Raw genomic sequence first — 14,109 nt, forward strand, 5'->3', positions numbered from 1 at the left:
AAGTCCCAGGTTCGAAACCTGGCAGAAACATTATTTAATTTTTGCTAAATCTGCTGACGTTAGAAGTCTTCTGAATTGGAAATGCACCTGCTTGACTATGAATCCAAAAATCACGTATACTCGGCAAGACGTAAGCGATCTCTTAGCTGAATAAAGTGGTTTCCAAAAACCTGAAGCTAATGTTGTCTGAGAAAAAGCTGAATTGCACTCATTAAATCAGCATGCGCCATGTGCAAGTACCGAATGCAAGACAGCATTTTTTGTCTTGCATTCAGTGCTTGCACATGGCGCATGCTACTCCGGTCTCAACATGGATGTGCACAGCTGTAGTTTCTGTAGTGTAGTGGTTATCACGTTCGCCTAACACGCGAAAGGTCACCGGGCAGAAACATTGCTTTTGTTCTGTTTTGGATTCCTTTTTGTTAGAATGCGTCTTTTCGAAGTCTCTTTGCAAATTTCAAGTGCATCTGTTCTTTTTGTCATATTCCCTACAATGGGAGAAGGGTTTTGTGCAAAAATCACGTCGACAAAAGCAAAACTCATGCTCGCTGTATTTTCAGAGATGGATTTTCTACTAAAAATGCAAGAAAATCATGTTTACTCACATGAGCGATCAGCTTGCTGAATAGAGTTGTGGCGAAACTGACCTCGCCACTGGTTTTTGGAGAGGAATATTTGCCAACCTTTTGCTCTGTGACTATGGCCCCTTTTAATTTGTTTTGGCTGAGAGACCCTATTTGTGGCCATTGGGACTTTAGACAATGGTTCTTCGAATTCCCGAACAGTCGATGTGGCCGCCATTCGACATTGGAACACGCGGTGGCGGCCATCTTGTTCGCATTGACTTAAACCACGAATAGACTTAAAGGGGACTTTGCCGCGAATGCCCTGGAGCTATTTTCGGCATGAAAACCTCGCTGTTCCAGGTCGGTCCTCCAGCGGCACTTAGCCGCCAATCTATGGAACTGTTTTGGGCATGAAATCCCGGGTTCGCCTGGGCAAAATTATGACTTCTATGAAATTTCTGAACCCCTGATCTGATCCGGGTGATTTTCGGATATGTCGCTCACCCAGATCAGAGCTGTCGGGTGATGTAACATTTATGGGGATATGTTGTGTTTTGGGCCACTTATGGTACTTTAGAAAAATGTGCGTTTTTTATTTTTTACTGCCTGGGGATAATTAAGTTAATGCATTAACTGCCTTAATTATATCACAGGCAGAGGGGAGGGATTGTTTGCTGTATGTGTGTAGGTTTGGAAATGATTGACTGGACAGATCAAACTTTTGCCAAGAATACAATTTCACATCAACAGACTGTTTTCTTCTTCTATGTATGTTGAAGGAAATAGGCATTTGAATCTGGGGACTTTTTAAATACGATGGGTATGCAGCAAACACATTCCCCCAATTTTCCTGTGCAAAGTCGGCATTGTGGCAGTTTCTGTAGTGTAGTGGTTATCACGTTCGCCTCACACGCGAAAGGTCCCAGGTTCGAAACCTGGCAGAAACATTATTTAATTTTTGCTAAATCTGCTGACGTTAGAAGTCTTCTGAATTGGAAATGCACCTGCTTGACTATGAATCCAAAAATCACGTATACTCGGCAAGACGTAAGCGATCTGTTAGCTGAATAAAGTGGTTTCCAAAAACCTGAAGCCAATGTTGTCTGAGAAAAAGCTGAATTGCACTCATTAAATCAGCATGCGCCATGTGCAAGTACCGAATGCAAGACAGCATTTTCTGTCTTGCATTCAGTGCTTGCACAGGGCGCATGCTACTCCGGTCTCAATATGGATGTGCACAGCTGTAGTTTCTGTAGTGTAGTGGTTATCACGTTCGCCTAACACGCGAAAGGTCCCCGGTTCGAAACCGGGCAGAAACATTGCTTTTGTTCTGTTTTGGATTCCTTTTTGTTAGAATGCGGCTTTTCGAAGTCTCTTTGCAAATTTCAAGTGCATATGTTCCTTTTGTCATATTCCCTACAATGGGAGAAGGGTTTTGTGCAAAAATCACCGTCGACAAAAGCAAAACTCATGCTCGCTGTACTTTCAGAGATGGATTTTCTACTAAAAATGCAAGAAAATCATGTTTACTCACATGAGCGATCAGCTTGCTGAATAGAGTTGTGGCGAAAGTGACCTCGCCACTGGTTTTTGGAGAGGAATATTTGCCAACCTTTTGCTCTGTGACTATGGCCCCTTTTAATTTGTTTTGGCTGAGAGACCGTATTTGTGGCCATTGGGACTTTAGACAATGGTTCTTCGAATGGTTCTTCGGTTCCAGGTCGGTCATCCAGCGGCACTTAGCCGCCAATCTATGGAACTGTTTTGGGCATGAAATCCCGGGTTCGCCTGGGCAAAATTATGACTTCTATGAAATTTCTGAACCCCTGATCTGATCCGGGTGATTTTCGGATATGTCGCTCACCCAGATCAGAGCTGTCGGGTGATGTAACATTTATGGGGATATGTTGTGTTTTGGGCCACTTATGGTACTTTAGAAAAATGTGCGTTTTTTATTTTTTACTTCCTGGGGATAATTAAGTTAATGCATTAACTGCCTTAATTATATCACAGGCAGAGGGGAGGGATTGTTTGCTGTATGTGTGTAGGTTTGGAAATGATTGACTGGACAGATCAAACTTTTGCCAAGAATACAATTTCACATCAACAGACTGTTTTCTTCTTCTATGTATGTTGAAGGAAATAGGCATTTGAATCTGGGGACTTTTTAAATACGATGGGTATGCAGCAAACACATTCCCCCAATTTTCCTGTGCAAAGTCGGCATTGTGGCGGTTTCTGTAGTGTAGTGGTTATCACGTTCGCCTCACACGCGAAAGGTCCCAGGTTCGAAACCTGGCAGAAACATTATTTAATTTTTGCTAAATCTGCTGACGTTAGAAGTCTTCTGAATTGGAAATGCACCTGCTTGACTATGAATCCAAAAATCACGTATACTCGGCAAGACGTAAGCGATCTGTTAGCTGAATAAAGTGGTTTCCAAAAACCTGAAGCCAATGTTGTCTGAGAAAAAGCTGAATTGCACTCATTAAATCAGCATGCGCCATGTGCAAGTACCGAATGCAAGACAGCATTTTCTGTCTTGCATTCAGTGCTTGCACAGGGCGCATGCTACTCCGGTCTCAATATGGATGTGCACAGCTGTAGTTTCTGTAGTGTAGTGGTTATCACGTTCGCCTAACACGCGAAAGGTCCCCGGTTCGAAACCGGGCAGAAACATTGCTTTTGTTCTGTTTTGGATTCCTTTTTGTTAGAATGCGGCTTTTCGAAGTCTCTTTGCAAATTTCAAGTGCATATGTTCCTTTTGTCATATTCCCTACAATGGGAGAAGGGTTTTGTGCAAAAATCACCGTCGACAAAAGCAAAACTCATGCTCGCTGTACTTTCAGAGATGGATTTTCTACTAAAAATGCAAGAAAATCATGTTTACTCACATGAGCGATCAGCTTGCTGAATAGAGTTGTGGCGAAAGTGACCTCGCCACTGGTTTTTGAAGAGGAATATTTGCCAACCTTTTGCTCTGTGACTATGGCCCCTTTTAATTTGTTTTGGCTGAGAGACCCTATTTGTGGCCATTGGGACTTTAGACAATGGTTCTTCGAACTCCCGAACAGTCGACGTGGCCGCCATTCGACATTGGAACACGAGGTGGCGGCCATCTTGTTCGCATTGACTTAAACCACGAATAGACTTCAAGGGGACTTTGCCGCGAATGCCCTGGAGCTATTTTCGGCATGAAAACCTCGCGGTTCCAGGTCGGTCCTCCAGCGGCACTTAGCCGCCAATCTATGGAACTGTTTTGGGCATGAAATCCCGGGTTCGCCTGGGCAAAATTATGACTTCTATGAAATTTCTGAACCCCTGATCTGATCTGGGTGATTTTCGAATATGTCGCTCACCCAGATCAGAGCTGTCGGGTGATGTAACATTTATGGGGATATGTTGTGTTTTGGGCCACTTATGTTACTTTAGAAAAATGTGCGTTTTTTATTTTTTTCTGCCTGGGGATAATTAAGTTAATGCATTAACTGCCTTAATTATATCACAGGCAGAGGGGAGGGATTGTTTGCTGTATGTGTGTAGGTTTGGAAATGATTGACTGGACAGATCAAACTTTTGCCAAGAATACAATTTCACATCAACAGACTGTTTTCTTCTTCTATGTATGTTGAAGGAAATAGGCATTTGAATCTGGGGACTTTTTAAATACGATGGGTATGCAGCAAACACATTCCCCCAATTTTCCTGTGCAAAGTCGGCATTGTGCAAATTTCAAGTGCATCTCTTCTTTTTGTCATATTCCCTACAATGGGAGAAGGGTTTTGTGCAAAAATCACCGTCGACAAAAGCAAAACTCATGCTCGCTGTATTTTTAGAGATGGATTTTCTACTAAAAATGCAAGAAAATCATGTTTACTCACATGAGCGATCAGCTTGCTGAATAGAGTTGTGGCGAAACTGACCTCGCCACTGGTTTTTGGAGAGGAATATTTGCCAACCTTTTGCTCTGTGACTATGGCCCCTTTTAATTTGTTTTGGCTGAGAGACCCTATTTGTGGCCATTGGGACTTTAGACAATGGTTCTTCGAACTCCCGAACAGTCGACGTGGCCGCCATTCGACATTGGAACACGCGGTGGCGGCCATCTTGTTCGCATTGACTTAAACCACGAATAGACTTCAAGGGGACTTTGCCGCGAATGCCCTGGAGCTATTTTCGGCATGAAAACCTCGCGGTTCCAGGTCGGTCCTCCAGCGGCACTTAGCCGCCAATCTATGGAACTGTTTTGGGCATGAAATCCCGGGTTCGCCTGGGCAAAATTATGACTTCTATGAAATTTCTGAACCCCTGATCTGATCTGGGTGATTTTCGAATATGTCGCTCACCCAGATCAGAGCTGTCGGGTGATGTAACATTTATGGGGATATGTTGTGTTTTGGGCCACTTATGTTACTTTAGAAAAATGTGCGTTTTTTATTTTTTTTTGCCTGGGGATAATTAAGTTAATGCATTAACTGCCTTAATTATATCACAGGCAGAGGGGAGGGATTGTTTGCTGTATGTGTGTAGGTTTGGAAATGATTGACTGGACAGATCAAACTTTTGCCAAGAATACAATTTCACATCAACAGACTGTTTTCTTCTTCTATGTATGTTGAAGGAAATAGGCATTTGAATCTGGGGACTTTTTAAATACGATGGGTATGCAGCAAACACATTCCCCCAATTTTCCTGTGCAAAGTCGGCATTGTGGCAGTTTCTGTAGTGTAGTGGTTATCACGTTCGCCTCACACGCGAAAGGTCCCAGGTTCGAAACCTGGCAGAAACATTATTTAATTTTTGCTAAATCTGCTGACGTTAGAAGTCTTCTGAATTGGAAATGCACCTGCTTGACTATGAATCCAAAAATCACGTATACTCGGCAAGACATAAGCGATCTGTTAGCTGAATAAAGTGGTTTCCAAAAACCTGTAGCCAATGTTGTCTGCGAAAAAGCTGAATTGCACTCATTAAATCAGCATGCGCCATGTGCAAGTACCGAATGCAAGACAGCATTTTCTGTCTTGCATTCAGTGCTTGCACATGGCGCATGCTACTCCGGTCTCAACATGGATGTGCACAGCTGTAGTTTCTGTAGTGTAGTGGTTATCACGTTCGCCTAACATGCGAATGGTGCGCGGTTCGAAACCAGGCAGAAACATTGCTTTTGTTCTGTTTTGGATTCCTTTTTGTTAGAATGCGGCTTTTCGAAGTCTCTTTGCAAATTTCAAGTGCATCTGTTCCTTTTGTCATATTCCCTACAATGGGAGAAGGGTTTTGTGCAAAAATCACCGTCGACAAAAGCAAAACTCATGCTCGCTGTACTTTCAGAGATGGATTTTCTACTAAAAATGCAAGAAAATCATGTTTACTCACATGAGCGATCAGCTTGCTGAATAGAGTTGTGGTGAAAGTGACCTCGCCACTGGTTTTTGGAGAGGAATATTTGCCAACCTTTTGCTCTGTGACTATGGCCCCTTTTAATTTGTTTTGGCTGAGAGACCGTATTTGTGGCCATTGGGACTTTAGACAATGGTTCTTCGAATGGTTCTTTGGAAATGATTGACTGGACAGATCAACCTTTTGCCAAGAATACAATTTCACATCAACAGACTGTTTTCTTCTTCTATGTATGTTGAAGGAAATAGGCATTTGAATCTGGGGACTTTTTAAATACGATGGGTATGCAGCAAACACATTCCCCCAATTTTCCTGCGCAAAGTCGGCATTGTGGCAGTTTCTGTAGTGTAGTGGTTATCACGTTCGCCTCACACGCGAAAGGTCCCAGGTTTAAAACCTGGCAGAAACATTATTTAATTTTTGCTAAATCTGCTGACGTTAGAAGTCTTCTGAATTGGAAATGCACCTGCTTGACTATGAATCCAAAAATCACGTATACTCGGCAAGACGTAAGTGATCTGTTAGCTGAATAAAGTGGTTTCCAAAAACCTGAAGCTAATGTCTGAGAAAAAGCTAAATTGCACTCATTAAATCAGCATGCGCCATGTGCAAGTACCGAATGCAAGACAGCATTTTCTGTCTTGCAGTCAGTGCTTGCACATGGCGCATGCTACTCCGGTCTCAACATGGATGTGCACAGCTGTAGTTTCTGTAGTGTAGTGGTTATCACGTTCGCCTAACACGCGAAAGGTACCCGGTTCGAAGCCGGGCAGAAACATTGCTTTTGTTCTGTTTTGGATTCCTTTTTGTTAGAATGCGGCTTTTCGAAGTCTCTTTGCAAATTTCAAGTGCATCTGTTCTTTTTGTCATATTCCCTACAATGGGAGAAGGGTTTTGTGCAAAAATCACCGTCGACAAAAGCAAAACTCATGCTCGCTGTATTTTCAGAGATGGATTTTCTACTAAAAATGCAAGAAAATCATGTTTACTCACATGAGGGATCAGCTTGCTTAATAGAGTTGTGGCGAAAGTGACCTCGCCACTGGTTTTTGGAGAGGAATATTTGCCAACCTTTTGCTCTGTGACTATGGCCCCTTTTAATTTGTTTTGGCTGAGAGACCGTATTTGTGGCCATTGGGACTTTAGACAATGGTTCTTCGAATGGTTCTTCGGAAATGATTGACTGGACAGATCAAACTTTTGCCAAGAATACAATTTCACATCAACAGACTGTTTTCTTCTTCTATGTATGTTGAAGGAAATAGGCATTTGAATCTGGGGACTTTTTAAATACGATGGGTATGCAGCAAACACATTCCCCCAATTTTCCTGCGCAAAGTCGGCATTGTGGCAGTTTCTGTAGTGTAGTGGTTATCATGTTCGCCTCACACGCGAAAGGTCCCAGGTTCGAAACCTGGCAGAAACATTATTTAATTTTTGCTAAATCTGCTGACGTTAGAAGTCTTCTGAATTGGAAATGCACCTGCTTGACTATGAATCCAAAAATCACGTATACTCGGCAAGACGTAAGCGATCTGTTAGCTGAATAAAGTGGTTTCCAAAAACCGGGCAGAAACATTGCTTTTGTTCTGTTTTGGATTCCTTTTTGTTAGAATGCGGCTTTTCGAAGTCTCTTTGCAAATTTCAAGTGCATCTGTTCTTTTTGTCATATTCCCTACAATGGGAGAAGGGTTTTGTGCAAAAATCACCGTCGACAAAAGCAAAACTCATGCTCGCTGTACTTTCAGAGATGGATTTTCTACTAAAAATGCAAGAAAATCATGTTTACTCACATGAGCGATCAGCTTGCTGAATAGAGTTGTGGCGAAAGTGACCTCGCCACTGGTTTTTGGAGAGGAATATTTGCCAACCTTTTGCTCTGTGACTATGGCCCCTTTTAATTAGTTTTGGCTGAGAGACCCTATTTGTGGCCATTGGGACTTTAGACAATGGTTCTTCGAACTCCCGAACAGTCGACGTGGCCGCCATTCGACATTGGAACACGCGGTGGCGGCTATCTTGTTCGCATTGACTTAAACCACGAATAGACTTCAAGGGGACTTTGCCGCGAATGCCCTGGAGCTATTTTCGGCATGAAAACCTCGCGGTTCCAGGTCGGTCCTCCAGCGGCACTTAGCCGCCAATCTATGGAACTGTTTTGGGCATGAAATCCCGGGTTCGCCTGGGCAAAATTATGACTTCTATGAAATTTCTGAACCCCTGATATGATCCGGGTGATTTTCGGATATGTCGCTCACCCAGATCAGAGCTGTCGGGTGATGTAACATTTATGGGATATGTTGTGTTTTGGGCCACTTATGGTACTTTAGAAAAATGTGCGTTTTTTATTTTTTACTGCCTGGGGATAATTAAGTTAATGCATTAACTGCCTTAATTATATCACAGGCAGAGGGGAGGGATTGTTTGCTGTATGTGTGTAGGTTTGGAAATGATTAACTGGACAGATCAAACTTTTGCCAAGAATACAATTTCACATCAACAGACTGTTTTCTTCTTCTATGTATGTTGAAGGAAATAGGCATTTGAATCTGGGGACTTTTTAAATACGATGGGTATGCAGCAAACACATTCCCCCAATTTTCCTGTGCAAAGTCGGCATTGTGGCAGTTTCTGTAGTGTAGTGGTTATCACGTTCGCCTCACACGCGAAAGGTCCCAGGTTCGAAACCTGGCAGAAACATTATTTAATTTTTGCTAAATCTGCTGACGTTAGAAGTCTTCTGAATTGGAAATTTTCCTGCGCAAAGTCGGCATAGTGGCAGTTTCTGTAGTGTAGTGGTTATCACGTTCGCCTCACACGCGAAAGGTCCCAGGTTCGAAACCTGGCAGAAACATTATTTAATTTTTGCTAAATCTGCTGACGTTAGAAGTCTTCTGAATTGGAAATGCACCTGCTTGACTATGAATCCAAAAATCACGTATACTCGGCAAGACGTAAGCGATCTGTTAGCTGAATAAAGTGGTTTCCAAAAACCGGGCAGAAACATTGCTTTTGTTCTGTTTTGGATTCCTTTTTGTTAGAATGCGGCTTTTCGAAGTCTCTTTGCAAATTTCAAGTGCATCTGTTCTTTTTGTCATATTCCCTACAATGGGAGAAGGGTTTTGTGCAAAAATCACCGTCGACAAAAGCAAAACTCATGCTCGCTGTATTTTCAGAGATGGATTTTCTACTAAAAATGCAAGAAAATCATGTTTACTCACATGAGCGATCAGCTTGCTGAATAGAGTTGTGGCGAAAGTGACCTCGCCACTGGTTTTTGGAGAGGAATATTTGCCAACCTTTTGCTCTGTGACTATGGCCCCTTTTAATTTGTTTTGGCTGAGAGACCCTATTTGTGGCCATTGGGACTTTAGACAATGGTTCTTCGAACTCCCGAACAGTCGACGTGGCCGCCATTCGACATTGGAACACGCGGTGGCGGCCATCTTGTTCGCATTGACTTAAACCACGAATAGACTTCAAGGGGACTTTGCCGCGAATGCCCTGGAGCTATTTTCGGCATGAAGACCTCGCGGTTCCAGGTCGGTCCTCCAGCGGCACTTAGCCGCCAATCTATGGAACTGTTTTGGGCATGAAATCCCGGGTTCGCCTGGGCAAAATTATGACTTCTATTTAATTTCTGAACCCCTGATCTGATCTGGGTGATTTTCGGATATGTCGCTCACCCAGATCAGAGCTGTCGGGTGATGTAACATTTATGGGGATATGTTGTGTTTTGGGCCACTTATGGTACTTTAGAAAAGTGTGCGGTTTTTATTTTTTCTGCCTGGGGATTATTAAGTTAATGCATTAACTGCCTTAATTATATCACAGGCAGAGGGGAGGGATTGTTTGCTGTATGTGTGTAGGTTTGGAAATGATTGACTGGACACATCAAACTTTTGCCAAGAATACAATTTCACATCAACAGACTGTTTTCTTCTTCTATGTATGTTGAAGGAAATAGGCATTTGAATCTGGGGACTTTTTAAATACGATGGGTATGCAGCAAACACATTCCCCCAATCTTCCTGCGCAAAGTCAGCATTGTGGCAGTTTCTGTAGTGTAGTGGTTATCACGTTCGCCTCACACGCGAAAGGTCCCAGGTTCGAAACCTGGCAGAAACATTATTTAATTTTTGCTAAATCTGCTGACGTTAGAAGTCTTCTGAATTGGAAATGCACCTGCTTGACTATGAATCCAAAAATCACGTATACTCGGCAAGACGTAAGCGATCTGTTAGCTGAATTAAGTGGTTATCACGCGAAAGGTCCCCGGTTCTAAACCGGGCAGAAACATTGCTTTTGTTCTGTTTTGGATTCCTTTTTGTTAGAATGCGGCTTTTCGAAGTCTCTTTGCAAATTTCAAGTGCATCTGTTCTTTTTGTCATATTCCCTACAATGGGAGAAGGGTTTTGTGCAAAAATCACCGTCGACAAAAGCAAAACTCATGCTCGCTGTACTTTCAGAGATGGATTTTCTACTAAAAATGCAAGAAAATCATGTTTACTCACATGAGCGATCAGCTTGCTGAATAGAGTTGTGGCGAAAGTGACCTCGCCACTGGTTTTTGGAGAGGAATATTTGCCAACCTTTTGCTCTGTGACTATGGCCCCTTTTAATTAGTTTTGGCTGAGAGACCCTATTTGTGGCCATTGGGACTTTAGACAATGGTTCTTCGAACTCCCGAACAGTCGACGTGGCCGCCATTCGACATTGGAACACGCGGTGGCGGCTATCTTGTTCGCATTGACTTAAACCACGAATAGACTTCAAGGGGACTTTGCCGCGAATGCCCTGGAGCTATTTTCGGCATGAAAACCTCGCGGTTCCAGGTCGGTCCTCCAGCGGCACTTAGCCGCCAATCTATGGAACTGTTTTGGGCATGAAATCCCGGGTTCGCCTGGGCAAAATTAAGACTTCTATGAAATTTCTGAACCCCTGATATGATCCGGTTGATTTTCGGATATGTCGCTCACCCAGATCAGAGCTGTCGGGTGATGTAACATTTATGGGATATGTTGTGTTTTGGGCCACTTATGGTACTTTAGAAAAATGTGCGTTTTTTATTTTTTACTGCCTGGGGATAATTAAGTTAATGCATTAACTGCCTTAATTATATCACAGGCAGAGGGGAGGGATTGTTTGCTGTATGTGTGTAGGTTTGGAAATGATTAACTGGACAGATCAAACTTTTGCCAAGAATACAATTTCACATCAACAGACTGTTTTCTTCTTCTATGTATGTTGAAGGAAATAGGCATTTGAATCTGGGGACTTTTTAAATACGATGGGTATGCAGCAAACACATTCCCCCAATTTTCCTGTGCAAAGTCGGCATTGTGGCAGTTTCTGTAGTGTAGTGGTTATCACGTTCGCCTCACACGCGAAAGGTCCCAGGTTCGAAACCTGGCAGAAACATTATTTAATTTTTGCTAAATCTGCTGACGTTAGAAGTCTTCTGAATTGGAAATTTTCCTGCGCAAAGTCGGCATAGTGGCAGTTTCTGTAGTGTAGTGGTTATCACGTTCGCCTCACACGCGAAAGGTCCCAGGTTCGAAACCTGGCAGAAACATTATTTAATTTTTGCTAAATCTGCTGACGTTAGAAGTCTTCTGAATTGGAAATGCACCTGCTTGACTATGAATCCAAAAATCACGTATACTCGGCAAGACGTAAGCGATCTGTTAGCTGAATAAAGTGGTTTCCAAAAACCGGGCAGAAACATTGCTTTTGTTCTGTTTTGGATTCCTTTTTGTTAGAATGCGGCTTTTCGAAGTCTCTTTGCAAATTTCAAGTGCATCTGTTCTTTTTGTCATATTCCCTACAATGGGAGAAGGGTTTTGTGCAAAAATCACCGTCGACAAAAGCAAAACTCATGCTCGCTGTATTTTCAGAGATGGATTTTCTACTAAAAATGCAAGAAAATCATGTTTACTCACATGAGCGATCAGCTTGCTGAATAGAGTTGTGGCGAAACTGACCTCGCCACTGGTTTTTGGAGAGGAATATTTGCCAACCTTTTGCTCTGTGACTATGGCCCCTTTTAATTTGTTTTGGCTGAGAGACCCTATTTGTGGCCATTGGGACTTTAGACAATGGTTCTTCGAACTCCCGAACAGTCGACGTGGCCGCCATTCGACATTGGAACACGCGGTGGCGGCCATCTTGTTCGCATTGACTTAAACCACGAATAGACTTCAAGGGGACTTTGCCGCGAATGCCCTGGAGCTATTTTCGGCATGAAAACCTCGCGGTTCCAGGTCGGTCCTCCAGCGGCACTTAGCCGCCAATCTATGGAACTGTTTTGGGCATGAAATCCCGGGTTCGCCTGGGCAAAATTATGACTTCTATTTAATTTCTGAACCCCTGATCTGATCTGGGTGATTTTCGGATATGTCGCTCACCCAGGTCAGAGCTGTCGGGTGATGTAACATTTATGGGGATATGTTGTGTTTTGGGCCACTTATGGTACTTTAGAAAAGTGTGCGGTTTTTATTTTTTTCTGCCTGGGGATTATTAAGTTAATGCATTAACTGCCTTAATTATATCACAGGCAGAGGGGAGGGATTGTTTGCTGTATGTGTGTAGGTTTGGAAATGATTGACTGGACAGATCAAACTTTTGCCAAGAATACAATTTCACATCAACAGACTGTTTTCTTCTTCTATGTATGTTGAAGGAAATAGGCATTTGAATCTGGGGACTTTTTAAATACGATGGGTATACAGCAAACACATTCCCCCAATCTTCCTGCGCAAAGTCAGCATTGTGGCAGTTTCTGTAGTGTAGTGGTTATCACGTTCGCCTCACACGCGAAAGGTCCCAGGTTCGAAACCTGGCAGAAACATTATTTAATTTTTGCTAAATCTGCTGACGTTAGAAGTCTTCTGAATTGGAAATGCACCTGCTTGACTATGAATCCAAAAATCACGTATACTCGGCAAGACGTAAGCGATCTGTTAGCTGAATTAAGTGGTTATCACGCGAAAGGTCCCCGGTTCTAAACCGGGCAGAAACATTGCTTTTGTTCTGTTTTGGATTCCTTTTTGTTAGAATGCGGCTTTTCGAAGTCTCTTTGCAAATTTCAAGTGCATCTGTTCTTTTTGTCATATTCCCTACAATGGGAGAAGGGTTTTGTGCAAAAATCACCGTCGACAAAAGCAAAACTCATGCTCGCTGTACTTTCAGAGATGGATTTTCTACTAAAAATGCAAGAAAATCATGTTTACTCACATGAGCGATCAGCTTGCTGAATAGAGTTGTGGCGAAAGTGACCTCGCCACTGGTTTTTGGAGAGGAATATTTGCCAACCTTTTGCTCTGTGACTATGGCCCCTTTTAATTAGTTTTGGCTGAGAGACCCTATTTGTGGCCATTGGGACTTTAGACAATGGTTCTTCGAACTCCCGAACAGTCGACGTGGCCGCCATTCGACATTGGAACACGCGGTGGCAGCTATCTTGTTCGCATTGACTTAAACCACGAATAGACTTCAAGGGGACTTTGCCGCGAATGCCCTGGAGCTATTTTCGGCATGAAAACCTCGCGGTTCCAGGTCGGTCCTCCAGCGGCACTTAGCCGCCAATCTATGGAACTGTTTTGGGCATGAAATCCCGGGTTCGCCTGGGCAAAATTATGACTTCTATGAAATTTCTGAACCCCTGATATGATCCGGGTGATTTTCGGATATGTCGCTCACCCAGATCAGAGCTGTCGGGTGATGTAACATTTATGGGATATGTTGTGTTTTGGGCCACTTATGGTACTTTAGAAAAATGTGCGTTTTTTATTTTTTACTGCCTGGGGATAATTAAGTTAATGCATTAACTGCCTTAATTATATCACAGGCAGAGGGGAGGGATTGTTTGCTGTATGTGTGTAGGTTTGGAAATGATTAACTGGACAGATCAAACTTTTGCCAAGAATACAATTTCACATCAACAGACTGTTTTCTTCTTCTATGTATGTTGAAGGAAATAGGCATTTGAATCTGGGGACTTTTTAAATACGATGGGTATGCAGCAAACACATTCCCCCAATTTTCCTGTGCAAAGTCGGCATTGTGGCAGTTTCTGTAGTGTAGTGGTTATCACGTTCGCCTCACACGCGAAAGGTCCCAGGTTCGAAACCTGGCAGAAACA

The 14,109-nt window shown here is 42.9% G+C and overlaps 15 non-coding genes across 15 annotated transcripts; all 15 read left to right on the forward strand.

Moving 5' to 3' along the window:
- The first annotated feature begins 1,440 nt into the window (after positions 1–1,440).
- Positions 1,441–1,513, forward strand: TRNAV-CAC (transfer RNA valine (anticodon CAC)). Its single transcript has one exon. It is a non-coding gene; the product is annotated as a tRNA-Val (tRNA).
- A 299-nt stretch (positions 1,514–1,812) lies between these two features.
- TRNAV-AAC (transfer RNA valine (anticodon AAC)) lies at positions 1,813–1,885 on the forward strand. The gene has a single exon. It is a non-coding gene; the product is annotated as a tRNA-Val (tRNA).
- Positions 1,886–2,800: 915 nt separating this feature from the next.
- Positions 2,801–2,873, forward strand: TRNAV-CAC (transfer RNA valine (anticodon CAC)). The gene has a single exon. It is a non-coding gene; the product is annotated as a tRNA-Val (tRNA).
- Positions 2,874–3,172: 299 nt separating this feature from the next.
- Positions 3,173–3,245, forward strand: TRNAV-AAC (transfer RNA valine (anticodon AAC)). Its single transcript has one exon. It is a non-coding gene; the product is annotated as a tRNA-Val (tRNA).
- Positions 3,246–5,282: 2,037 nt separating this feature from the next.
- TRNAV-CAC (transfer RNA valine (anticodon CAC)) lies at positions 5,283–5,355 on the forward strand. The gene has a single exon. It is a non-coding gene; the product is annotated as a tRNA-Val (tRNA).
- Positions 5,356–6,302: 947 nt separating this feature from the next.
- On the forward strand, positions 6,303–6,375 carry TRNAV-CAC (transfer RNA valine (anticodon CAC)). The gene has a single exon. It is a non-coding gene; the product is annotated as a tRNA-Val (tRNA).
- A 296-nt stretch (positions 6,376–6,671) lies between these two features.
- Positions 6,672–6,744, forward strand: TRNAV-AAC (transfer RNA valine (anticodon AAC)). Its single transcript has one exon. It is a non-coding gene; the product is annotated as a tRNA-Val (tRNA).
- A 575-nt stretch (positions 6,745–7,319) lies between these two features.
- Positions 7,320–7,392, forward strand: TRNAV-CAC (transfer RNA valine (anticodon CAC)). The gene has a single exon. It is a non-coding gene; the product is annotated as a tRNA-Val (tRNA).
- Positions 7,393–8,593: 1,201 nt separating this feature from the next.
- Positions 8,594–8,666, forward strand: TRNAV-CAC (transfer RNA valine (anticodon CAC)). The gene has a single exon. It is a non-coding gene; the product is annotated as a tRNA-Val (tRNA).
- Positions 8,667–8,747: 81 nt separating this feature from the next.
- TRNAV-CAC (transfer RNA valine (anticodon CAC)) lies at positions 8,748–8,820 on the forward strand. The gene has a single exon. It is a non-coding gene; the product is annotated as a tRNA-Val (tRNA).
- Positions 8,821–10,021: 1,201 nt separating this feature from the next.
- TRNAV-CAC (transfer RNA valine (anticodon CAC)) lies at positions 10,022–10,094 on the forward strand. The gene has a single exon. It is a non-coding gene; the product is annotated as a tRNA-Val (tRNA).
- Positions 10,095–11,314: 1,220 nt separating this feature from the next.
- Positions 11,315–11,387, forward strand: TRNAV-CAC (transfer RNA valine (anticodon CAC)). Its single transcript has one exon. It is a non-coding gene; the product is annotated as a tRNA-Val (tRNA).
- An 81-nt stretch (positions 11,388–11,468) lies between these two features.
- Positions 11,469–11,541, forward strand: TRNAV-CAC (transfer RNA valine (anticodon CAC)). Its single transcript has one exon. It is a non-coding gene; the product is annotated as a tRNA-Val (tRNA).
- A 1,202-nt stretch (positions 11,542–12,743) lies between these two features.
- Positions 12,744–12,816, forward strand: TRNAV-CAC (transfer RNA valine (anticodon CAC)). Its single transcript has one exon. It is a non-coding gene; the product is annotated as a tRNA-Val (tRNA).
- A 1,220-nt stretch (positions 12,817–14,036) lies between these two features.
- On the forward strand, positions 14,037–14,109 carry TRNAV-CAC (transfer RNA valine (anticodon CAC)). The gene has a single exon. It is a non-coding gene; the product is annotated as a tRNA-Val (tRNA).

The sequence above is a fragment of the Pelobates fuscus genome, chromosome 2, assembly GCF_036172605.1.
Source record: "Pelobates fuscus isolate aPelFus1 chromosome 2, aPelFus1.pri, whole genome shotgun sequence".
Lineage (NCBI taxonomy): Eukaryota > Metazoa > Chordata > Amphibia > Anura > Pelobatidae > Pelobates > Pelobates fuscus.